This window comes from Canis aureus, chromosome 27 (assembly GCF_053574225.1).
Source record: "Canis aureus isolate CA01 chromosome 27, VMU_Caureus_v.1.0, whole genome shotgun sequence".
Taxonomy (NCBI): Eukaryota; Metazoa; Chordata; class Mammalia; order Carnivora; family Canidae; genus Canis; species Canis aureus.
In genome coordinates, this window is record NC_135637.1 from 19,447,667 (window position 1) to 19,460,095 (window position 12,429).

Genomic DNA, 12,429 nt, shown 5'->3' on the forward strand with positions numbered 1-12,429 from the left:
CACTTCCAATAGACGTTAGGTTCCCGACTTCAAAATTACTGGAGTCACTGGCTTCCTTATCTTTAAAGCACCTAAAGCACCAGGGCTCAGTTTGCATTTTGCCTCACCGAAGCCGAGGCGCCATCTAGTGGCCCAATCGGGTAACTGCAGACGCAGCCCCCTTTCCATTCCTGCCTGTGCGAACGTGGATAGCATCTTTGCTTATATTTTATTTTCCTGGTGATGCCCATCTGATAGCACCATGAAAGGTAAAAGCCAAATCCGATTCAGAAAACGATGTTTTTACAAAGATTATATAGATAGCCTTTCACCCCAAATGACAACCCCTTCTCCAGTGTCCACTTAATTGTACCCCTTCCTAAAATCGGAATCATAGAAATGCAGCTGACGTCTTAAATACAACTGGTTTGTTGAACAAGCATTCCAAAAAAGAAGTAATTTAATTTTCTTCCAATCTCTTCCTTCAATCATTCTATAGCAAACTTCCCTCCCGCACCCTTCAAAGATGTACCTAGCAAACCAGGTTTCTTCCAGTTCCCACAGTTTCTTGTAGCTCCATCTGATACTTCACCTTCCCCTCCCCACAATAAGCCAGAGTGAAGAGGGTGGTCTTTGGAGGTGGGCTTCTCTTTCGTGCTCTTTCCTCTCTCCCTTCTTCCTTTAAAACTCCTTTGAATTGGGGGTGCCCGGCCGACTTGGTCAGTAGAGCACGGGACTCTCGATCATGAGATTGTGAGTTCAAGCCTGATACTTGTCAGGTTTAATCCGGTTGGTAGTGAAATGGAATAGACAGGCCAGGCAAAAAAGTTGGTGGAAACAGGCTTTAATGGGACGTGCTCTACGGCGAGGTTCCGTGTCCCCACAAGGGAGTGAGGCCAGGGAAGTCATACCCAAAGGAAGTACATGCGAGCTTTCTAAGGGGGGACGGGGAAAGGGTTGTGTCTGTATGGGGTGATAGGTATTAGGGCATACTACTGGTAGAATCAGTATGGGGCAATAACTGCCCATGGCCTTATATGGGGGTTGGGTAAGGTGCGGTTCAGGTTTCCTGCATAGGTCCTGTCTCCCCCTGATGATGTGTCCCCAGGTGGTCTGCTGGTGGTGGGAAAGTTCTGAGGCGGGGGCCATAAGGTGGAGTGTCCACTGCCACTTTGTTGGTGCCTCCTGATCCCCCTTTATCCCACCGGCCCAACAATACTGGGTGTAGAGGCTACTGAAAAATAAGATCTTTAAACTCCTCTGAATGGACAAAATGAATGAAGGGGATGAAGAGGTACAAATTTCCAGTTATAAAGTAAAAACCCACAGAGATGACAATCGTGGTGAGCAGTTCATAATGTATATAATTGTTGAGTCACTATGCAGTACACCTGACACTAACTTAGTATTACATGTTGACTATTTTTTAAATTTATTTTAATATGCTAGGAAAAAAATTTTTTTAACTTCTCTAGGGGTGACCTGGGTGGTTCAGTGGTTGAGCATCTGCCCTTGGCTCAGGTCATGATCCGGGGTTCTAGGATCAAGTACCACACCAAGCTCCCCAGGGAGTCTTCTTCTCTGTCTGCCTATGTCTCTGCCTCTCTCTGTGTGTCTCTCATGAATAAATAAATAAAATCTTTTAAAAATAAAAGAATTATTAGGACCAACAAAAGTTACAAAAGGTAGTCCAATAAGATGAATGCAGAGAAAAAATCAATAGCTTTCCATTATACCGGCAGCAGTCGTTGGGCTAATGTGACGGAGAAAAGATTCTCTTCCAGTAATAGCAAAATATCAAGTTCCTAGAAATAAATTCAACAGGAAAGGACCAGAGGCCACATACAGAAAACTATAAAGCTTGGCTACAGACATAAACACAAGACTTGAGTAAGAAAATGGAGAGGCTTGGCTTGCTCCTAAATAGGAAACATCAGCATTGTAAGAAGTCCTTTTCTTCCCAAATTAACATGAGAATGAAGGATAAAGAAATGGTGGTCTACCTACACAATGGAATTCTACTCCCGCAGTAAGAAGGAATATGCTGTTGATGTACGCAACAACATGGATAAATCTCAAGACCATTATGCTGAGTGAAAGAAGCTAGACACAAAAGAGTACACACTGTAGGATTGCATTTATATAACATTCTAGAAAGGGGAAAAAATGAAAGCAGCTGGGGTTGGGGGTGGAGAAGAGGATTAATTGCAAAAGGACATGAGGGACCTCTTGGAGGCTGATGAGAACATTCTATATCTTGATTGTACTGGTAGTTATATAGTGTATACACTTGTCACAACTCCTCTAAGTGTACCCGGGAAATGGTGCATCTATTGTATGTAAATTATACCTCCATGAAGTTGAAAGAAAGGAATGCAAGTCCAATAGAAATGCAATTCAAAAAAACCCCAACTTTAAGGTTTGGGGGAGAGGTGTGGCAGAGACTTAAGAAACTAAAATAAAATTCTTTGGCAAGGCGAAAGGCAAGAGATCAGCCAAGAAAAAAAGCATAAGCTTAGAGAGCACATCAACAAGTTTCCTGCCCAGATAGATGGCCACCCTGGTCACCCTGGGAAATGAGATGCTTCTGGGTCCTCCTTTCTGGCAGGGACTCTACGTCCCTTCATCTCTGAGGAAGGCTCTCCACAAAGAGGGTAGGGAACAATGCCAGACCTTCCCCTACCTCCACTCCCCAAGCAGCCTGGGGTGGAAGTCTGAGCGAGGCTGCAGATAGCAAAGAAGTTTGGTCCCTTCTTACAGAAGAGGGGCACCCCAATTTTTCCTTCTCTCTTTTAAAAATAGAGTCCATGAAGCTTTTGTTGTTATTGTTGTTGTTGTTGTTGTTGTTCTCAACTTTGAATCCCAGCTGCCTCCTCTGGAGTCACTCTATTACCAAAGGTAAGCAAGAGGTTCAAACTCCTTTACGATGCTCCTTATGTCATAGATGTCTCCAAAAGTATGTTGTTTCATACATAAAAAGAAGGCCCATCTCTAAGCCAAAATAAGTTCTAGGGATTTAAGAGGGGAAATATGCAAACATTGGGTAGTAGATTCCAGTGCACATTAAGCAGGAAAGACGAAAGTAGGAATAAATTGATTTTGTAAACTCCCACAGGTTTACTGTTATTAGCATGAAATGCTTGAAAAGGAAGAACAACGGATGGATTCATCAACATACTTTGTGTTCACTGCAGACAAAAGCAAGACAGCGCCTTAATGTGACCAATTTTTCTGGGCCTAAAGATTCTCCACAACCATTAAGACACTTCTCTTTCAATCGGTGCACTTAGTGGTATATTTTTAGTATTGAAATTTCTTATTAAGGGGTGATGTGGTTTGAAGATGATCACTCTTCTGAGTTAGTTTTTCTCTCCATTCCCCATTAGCGGGTCTAAAAAGAAGACTTTGAAAATAAAGACTTTGTGACTTCAGGAACATAATCCCCAGCTCACTTTCCTTTGCCAAGTAAAAACCATTTCTAGCACTAACACAAAGGCATTACATCTGAGATTCTCTACCAGTTTTTCACTCTGCGGAGCTAAGATTGTTCAAGGAACAAGGAATCGTTAAGATTTGAAATTTATTAGAAATATTCATGGCAGCCATCCAATGACAGAAATTGGGACCTAGCTCACCATGGTAACTTATGGAGATACTCTTTTGTCTTCTGAGCCATTGGAGTGTCTTTCTATTCACAGCTACTCAATAAAATGAGAACAGCCCTATAAGGTACTTCTGAATACTTGCTGGAAATTAAATGGAGCACATCATTCAGGTCTCTCTGTATTAGTTATCTAATGCTGTGTATAAATATTGCCACAAACCTACCGGCTTAAAACAACACACATTTATTATCTCACAGTTTCTCTGAGTCTAGGCACAGCTGAGCCAGATCCTCTGTAAAGATGCAATCAAGGTTTCAGCCAGGGTAGCAGTCTCATATCAAGGTTTGACTGGGGAAGAATCTGCTTTTAAGCACATGTGGCTGCCAGTACATCCAGTTCCTTAAAAGCTGAAGCAGTAGTTTTTTGCTGGTTTACAGGGGAGGTCGCCCTCCGTTTCTTGCCTTGTGGCCCCATCCATAAAGAAGCTCACAAGACAGTAGTTTGCTTCCTCAAATCAAGCAAGGGAGAGTGTTACAGCAAGACAACTTACAATCATAAGTAACTTAATCACAGACGTGATAGCCAGTTACTTTTGCTATATTCTCTCAGTTAGAACCAAGTCACTGGTCCCACACATGCTTAAGGGGAGGGGATCACCCTAAGACATGAACATCAGGACACAAGGATCATGGCAGTCACCTGAGGGTCTGTCTTCCATGTTGTCTAAACTGACCACCAACATCACTGTGGTATAGATGGTGATGGCTTGGTTTAAATGAGGATGATTTCATCCCTCTGATTGACAGATGGACTATCCTCTGTCATGAATCCTCTAATTCAAGAATAGCATTTATCACACAATTGAAGGCAATCTTGGATGATTATCTTATCTGCTCCTTCTTTTTCCTTTTCACATCTACCTCCCTTCCAAATACTGAGAATCCACACTGCTACTCTACAGAGCACATCTCCCTGAGTGCACCACTCAGACACCCCCCAGTGGGGACACACCTGTGTACACAGAGGTCTCTACCATCACCACTATCACTGGCTCAGCTGCTAGTGCCTCTGCCAGGCAAAGCACAGTGTTAACCATAAATTGATGATGCGGGATCCCTGGGTGGCGCAGCTGTTTGGCGCCTGCCTTTGGCCCAGGGCGCGATCCTGGAGACCCGGGATCGAATCCCACGTCGGGCTCCCGGTGCATGGAGCCTGCTTCTCCTTCTGCCTGTGTCTCTGCCTCTCTCTCTCTCTGTAACTATCATAAATAAATTAAAAAAAAAAATAAATAAATAAATAAATAAATTGATGATGCGAAGAATAATGAGGCACAATCTTAAGATGTTTATGACCCAGATGAAAACTGCTCCACAGTCTCACCCAAGAGAGGGTAAAAGGATCATAAACATCAAGGACATAACAGACAGCTTTTGTCCACCTTGCTTGAATTTTTAAATAATGTGCATGCAGGAATTGAGAGTACCCACTTCTTATTCTACCTTCTGGAACCAAAATCCCAAATATCCTTTGTAAGAGCCCCCTCCTTGCTACGCTTCTCAGTCAGAAGCCTTGCCTGGGGATTAATCCAACCCCTCCTCCAGAGATTGGCTTCTACCTAGCATCAGCCAATCAGTTTACCTTTCCCTACATGCCTTTCCCTACAGCAAGTGGTTGGTTCATAATTGAGGCAGCAACCCCACCGAAGCCAATGAGAGGTAAATTTACTGCTGCCCCTGGAGAAGAAAATCCCCTCACTTGTGGAAGTCTTCAGAAGAGTCTCTGCCCCTGCACCAGTGCTAGCCAGTAGAAATAAAATGTGAACTTCATGTGCTATTTTCAATTTTCCGGGAGCCACATTTTAAAATGAAAAAAGAAAAAAGGGAAATTAATATTAATATATTCTATATGACCAATATATCTAAAATATTATCATTTCAATATGTAATCAGTATGAAAATTATTAATAGACATTTTACTTTTTTTTCATACTAAGGTCTTTAAAATCTCAAGTAAGTATTTTACAATTATAGCACATCTCAATTCAGACTAGACACATTTCTCAAGAGCTACATGTGGCTAGTGGCTACTGTACTGCCAGTGCACCCTGGGCAATAGGACATGAAGATGCAAAACTAGATCTGTACTCATGAGAGCAAGCTTAAGATGACACTGACCACATCTAAGGAAAAGAACTGGAAATAAACTGGGTTCTTGGTGACATCATTTGAGTCACCGGATTAAGCATCACTTGAAATTAGCATAACCTCAGAACATTTCAGTTATGTAAGCCAATAAGTTCCCTTTACTATTTAAATTAATTCAAATCAAAAGTTCTGCCACTTTCCAAACAAAAGAACTGATACAGAGGGTAATTGATAAAGTAAAACAATCTATTATGTGCCCAAACCGAAGAAAGGACAGTAAGTGTATAGTGTTCTGAGAAGGGAAAAATCAACCTAGTGATAGTAGGGCTTCTCAGTCTTGGCACTTTTGACATTTGGGGCTAGATAATTCTTTATTGTGAGAGGATGCTCTCATGATAATCTTAACATTATCTCTTATCTCTGGCCTCTACCCACTAGATACCCTCCACCCTCCACCTCTAGTTGTGGCAAACAAAAATATCTCTAGATATTGCCAACTGTCCCCAGTTGGAAGCCAGTGAGCTAGAGGGGGGATCTGTAATAAATCTGGAAGAATGGGTGGGATGTTTTTATGTGGGAAAGGCATTTCTAGTGGGTACAATGAGACGAATAAAGGAACCAGGAAGAGAGAACAGAAGGCTCATGAGGAAATCAATCAAATTATCACTGCTAAGTCCCAGCTGTGGCTGCCAACAACAATCAGAGCATTAAATTTTGTCCAAAAAATTTTTTTCAAAAATTCTATCATACACTGTTAGTGGAAACCTAAATCAACACAACCTTTTCAGAGGGCAACTTGACAGTATCTATAAAAATGGAAAATGTTTTTTACCCTTTGTCTCCACAATTCTTCCTCTGGCAATTTACAGGAAAAAAAAAAAAAAAAAGAAAAGAAAAAAAAAACTTTTACTTAACAGAAAATAATGATAATAACTGAAAAAGACAAAAGGCCATTTGTAAGGGCTTGGTTGAATTAATTACAGCAGAACCACACCATTAAATACTACATATCCATTTTTTAACAATGACTTTTTGTGTACACAAAGGAAAATATCAGAGATACCTTGTTAGATTTAAAAAACAAGTAAGAGGGACGCCTGGGTGGCTCAGCGGTTGAACATCTGCCTTCGGCCCACGGCTTGATCCTGGGATCCGGGATCGAGTCCCAGTCAGGCTCCCTGCGTGGAGCCTGCTTCTCCCTCCCCCTGTGTTTCTGCCTCTCTCTCTGTGTTTCTCATGAATAAATAAATAAATCTTAAAAAAAAAAAAAAAGAGTAAGATACAGAGAAGATGTGTCATATAATCTCATGCAAATAACATGAGTATCTGTTATCTATTTGGAGAAAATGAGGGATACATATATTCAACTAAATGATGGTTATCTTGGGGAGAATGCATGCTGTGAGGGGATAAAGAAATGAGTCAGTTAAGCATCTGACTCTTGATTTTAGCTCAGGGCATGATGTCAGGGTTGTGAGATCAAGCCCAAACAAAAATTAGGCTCACGGCTCAGTGCAGAGTCTGCTTAGGATTCTCTCTCCTTCTCCCTCTGCCCCTCCTGCTCGTGCTCTCTTTCTCTCTCTTTCAAAATAAGTAAATAAATCTTAAAAAGAAAAAAAGAAGTTAGAGTTACACTTTCTATATACATTATATATGTAACAATTTGGAGAAAAGCTCTTATTTTCTTGGCGTCAGAAGTTATCTTCCACCCCCAACCCAGCCTCTGGCACTGCCTCCCGCAGAAGAAAACCTATTTTTGTTTGGTAAAACTTTTATATGCGTGTTGCAGGGTGGATCCAGTTGTGTGCTGGTAAATGTTTAGGAACTAGCTCTTTGGGGGTGGGGACCCTGATTTATAGTGTTTGCCAATTTCTGTGATGTAAATACTCCAACTGTAACCCATTTCAGGCTACCAATGTGATTTCGCTGAATGCAGAACTGAGAAGAGAAACACACCATCAGTTCTTCCAAGCCTGAGAGTGCCGGCTCCAGCCTCCACTCCCAACCATTCTTGACAAATAATTGATGGATATTGAGCCACCTTCTTCAAAAAAGGATCAGAGTAAGATGAGCCATCTACTGAGCTTTTTTGTCTTTTTTTGAGTGGAATAGGCAAGTAGAGAGCCAGAAGTGAGTGTTCTAAAAATTAAGGAGGATTTCAAGCTGTAAGAGGGACCAAAGACAGAGAGACAGGGAAGGAGGAAGGGGAGGAAAGAGAGGAGGCTGACATTTAGAAAGGAAACTTTAGCAGAACAAAGGTGTTTACAGGAAATTACTGTAAAGTTTTGCCATGCGATATGTGCGGTAACCCTTCTTCCCCCACCTTCTCAAAACATCTTCAGCCAAGCTCTATCATTTAGTGATGTGTTACCAGCTGGAACTGGTTTCCTAGGATTGCACTTAAGTGCTGAATGCGGCCCCAGAGTGGAGGCAAGTCAAGAGCTGGGGCTCTCTTGGGAGATCATTACATCTGGGTCACACATATTTTGGTCATGTTTGGTTTTTTTCAGTAATGAGCATGCATTATTTGAGTTATCAGCAAAAAATACTTTTTTAAAGCTACTTGTACATAAGAGCATGGAGTTGAGAGTTATTTTCTTACCTTACTCAGCAGAACATGGCATAAAGAACTTTGCACTTAGGGGAGGCAATCGAGTCCCGCCATGGATTATAAACCAGTTGGGTCAGTTTAGAAAAGTGATCTCTTACAGGAAATAAGCTCCCTAAAACTGCCTGTCTCCCCCATTGTTTTGATTACAAACTTTTGATAGAACTTTTTCGCATTTGTTCAGAAATCTCAAACATACTGATAAGCCTCCCCAAACCGGCTGTGTAAAGAGAAGACACCAGTGCACACTTGCCCTGTGGCTCAAGACCCTGAGATAGTACTGATCCTGTAGACTAGGAAGCTGGAAGGAAGACATTCAGGTGTCTGGTGTGTTCCTCCAATGGGATGTAAATATGGTTTCCTGTTACAGCTCAAGTGGGAAAAGTCAAGGTCCATGCCTGGACCTTTGAACAGCAAGGTTTTATTGAGGTATGATTCACAGATCATAAAATTCACGCATTCTGAGTACTTTCTGGTGAGTTTATTGAGATGTGTGACCATCACCATAACCCAGTTTGTGAACATTTTCCCTCCCTCAATAAGCTCTCTTGTGCCCATTTACAATTAATCCCCAATCCTACCGCCAGCCCCCAGCAACCGTTAATCTACTTCTATCTTTATAATTTGCTCTCTCTGGGCATTTCCCATAACTGGAATCATATAGTTTGTGGTTTTCTTATTGGCTTCTTTCAGTAAGCATAATGTTTTGGGGTCCATCCACATGTAGCATATGTCATCACTCCATTCCTTTTTATTACTGAGTAGCATGGATAGAACATATTTTGTTTATCTGTTTGCCAGTTGATAGATTTTGAGTTGCTTCCATGCGGTGGCTATCACGAATACTGCTGCTGCTGCTGAACATTCACACGTGTTTCTTTGCGTGGAGGTATGTTTTCATTTCTCTTGGGTAAATACAAGGAGCAGGATTGCTGGTAAGGAGTAAGGTTTTAATGCATGGTGAAATGTTAGACGTAATGTTATTTAAATTGCAGGGCTTTGTTGTCATACATGACTCTTCTAAAGGCCAGGGATGTAGTTATGACTCCTGTTCTATCCGGCAATGCTAGTTCCATGAAATCAGGGTTTCTTGACCTCAGAGCTATGGATATTTTAAGCCAGATAATTCTTTGTTGTTTGGGGGAAAGGGGGAAGTACTGTGCTCTGAAGAATGTTGAACAGCATCCCTGACCATCACCCAGTGGATGCCCCTAGCATGCTCCCCACCCCTGCCCCAGTTGTGATAATCAGAATTGCCTCCAGACATTGTCAAGGGTTCCCTGGGGAGCCCAATCACCCCCTGGATAAAAAAAACACTGTATTAGATTTTACTTAATAAATGGAAGGTGTTCCAATCCTGCTTCTGACCTGAGGGTACTCAGTGGCTGAGCACATGGCCAGTTCTGGCTTCCACACCCAGAGTAGGTGTGTGGGTCCTGTCTTGGAATGCTCAGCGTTGACATCCTACATGTTGCTTTATTTAATTTGTTCTAAATCAGTAGTTCTCTTGTGGTTCGGTGTGTATGTGTTTGTTCTCAAATTGGGCCAAGAGAAGAAGTAGAGGATCGCAGATGGCACAGCCTGTAGTCTCTGTCTATTTAATTCAGATGAGTCTGTCCTGATGGAATTTATTCCAAAAAGTATGAGTTTAAGACAACATTTAATAGGTACTCAGAGTGTTTACACAGTTCTGCTTACAAGAAGCACAATACAAAATGAAGTGGATATTTGTTGGGTTTTTTGTGGGTTGTTGTTGTTGTTGCTGTTGTTGTTTTCTGGCAGGTATATACTTCTCTCTTAACACACAGCACTCTGCTTGCATTTTGAAGAACTTCTCCGTGACAGTGGGCAGCTGGCAGAGCAGAAAATCCAGGATGCATTGTGGAAGCCCAAAGCAGTTCCTGCAGCCGATGCTGGCAGATTCCTCTTCTCCAGCTCCAGGGTATGGGCAGTTTCATTTAGCTATTGCTGTGCAACAAATAATCCCAAGGTTAGAAGCTTAAAACAACAACAATCTATAATTTCTCATGACTCTGTAGATTAACCATCTGACAGATCTGGTCTCACCTGGGCCCATCCACATGGCTGCCCTCAGTTGGCTGGGCTGGACTGGGCTAGATGATCCAACGTGGTCTCATTCAATAATTGGCAGTGGGTGCTATCATCTGGAGAACTTCAGATCTTTTGCCTGTGGCTGTTCATTGTTCAAATAGGCTAGCCCTACAGCATGGTAGCTTTAAAGTTTGAGGAGTATAAGGGCAAAAGTTGCCAGGTTTCTTTTTTAAAATTTATTTATTTGTGGAGGTGGGGGAGAACACAGAGAAAGAGTGAGAGAGAAAAGCAGACTCCCTGCTGAGCAAAGAGCCTAACATGGGACTCAATCCCAAGACCCTGAGATCATGGCCTGAGCTGAAGGCAGATGCTTAACTAACTGAGCTACCCAGGTGACCAGTTGCAAAGTTTCTTAAGACCTAAGCTCTGTAGCTCACACTGTCATGTCTGCTGCATTCTGTTGGTCAAGGGAAGTCATAAGGCCAACTTCAATTCAAGAGGGCAGAAAAATAGACTCCTCCTCTTGAAGGGAGGAGCAGTAGCATCACATTACAAAGAGGGGTGAACAGAAGAAAGTGTGATTCATTTGAGGGCCAAAATTATAATGATCTACACAACAAGTGACCCAGCCCACTCCAATTAGACACTCTCTCCTAGGACTTCAGAGCAAGTTTGCAGCCTGTCTTGGCACTTTAAAGAATATTCACAGACCTTCCTCAAGCCCCCTCAGATTGTGTGTGTGTTTGTGTGTGTGTGTGTGTGTGTGTGCATGTGTGTATTTGGCTTGGGTTGGCCAGCATTGATTTCTGTCACTTGCTGCCAAAGACTTCTAGTAAAACATGTATCAAGTCTATTGAGTTGAAGACCATTCTTAGATATTGGCATATAATGGCATATGTTCACTTTTCTGTAGGTTATAGGGGGCTAACACCACATTCTGGAGAATGTCTTGTCCCCATTCTCAAGTCCAGTGGTGATCCCCTTTGCCTATGTCTGCACAATGTGATCCCAACTCCTTGATCGTATTTGTTGGGACCAGGAGTAGAAACTGACCCTGCTGAGCCCAATTGGATTATTTCTCCCAGCACTAGAAATCAGGACTTGAAAGTCCATCAAGCTCTAACCTTGAATAAAGCCATATAAACTTAAAGACTAAAGATGGTTACCTTCCTCTCTATGCAGAAAAAGAGAGAGCAAGAAAGAGATAGTTGACATGCAGAAAGGAAAAAGCAGAAGTACTGACAGGAGAGAGTTGAGAGACCACATAGCATCTGAAAAAAAGGAGCCTGAGAGATGTTTGACTCCTGAGAGCTTTCTAGTCCCTGGTTCTAGCCTCCTGGCCATAGTGGTTGGTTCAGAAATCAGCAAAGACTAGATTCTGGTCAATAAGAGAGAGTGAATTCCAAGATTCACGTAAGAGACATCAGAAGGTACATTCTTTCTTCTCCTGGATTGTGTGCCATGAAGATGTGAAATGCACTAAAAAATAGCAGAATCTGGAGCAGTCCTAGGACCACTTGGTAAACTCTGAAGATGATGCCAACACTACAGAAGTTAGAATGAAGTGAGAAGAAAGCGTGTGCTTGGTGACATCCTAGAAGCCATCGAATCGAGCCTTATCTAAAGGCAGCCCTGCATATAAGCTTTCAGTTCTATGAGCAAATAGGTAACAAATTCCCTGTATTGTTCAAGCCATCTGGAGTTAGGCTGAAGCCAAAAGCATCCTCATTGACAACTTGCTACTTTTTCAGGGAGTAACAAATGGGGGAAATTCAGGCCATGTGCCATTGAAGTGGACCTAACTCCCAAAGCAAGCTCTGCAGGTTCTCTTGGTACTTTAAGGGTGCTACAGATCCTCCTTGAGCCTCTTCAGTTACAGAAACCACATGTGTGAGTCCTCCAACAGACCCTATTAGATTGTACCACATACGCAAAAACTCAGTAAATTTGCTGATTGATTGGAAATTTTCATTTTGATTTAGTCTTTGAAAATCACTCCTATGGTTTGGGTCTTTAAGTTTGAAAAAGTAGGTGAGAACAA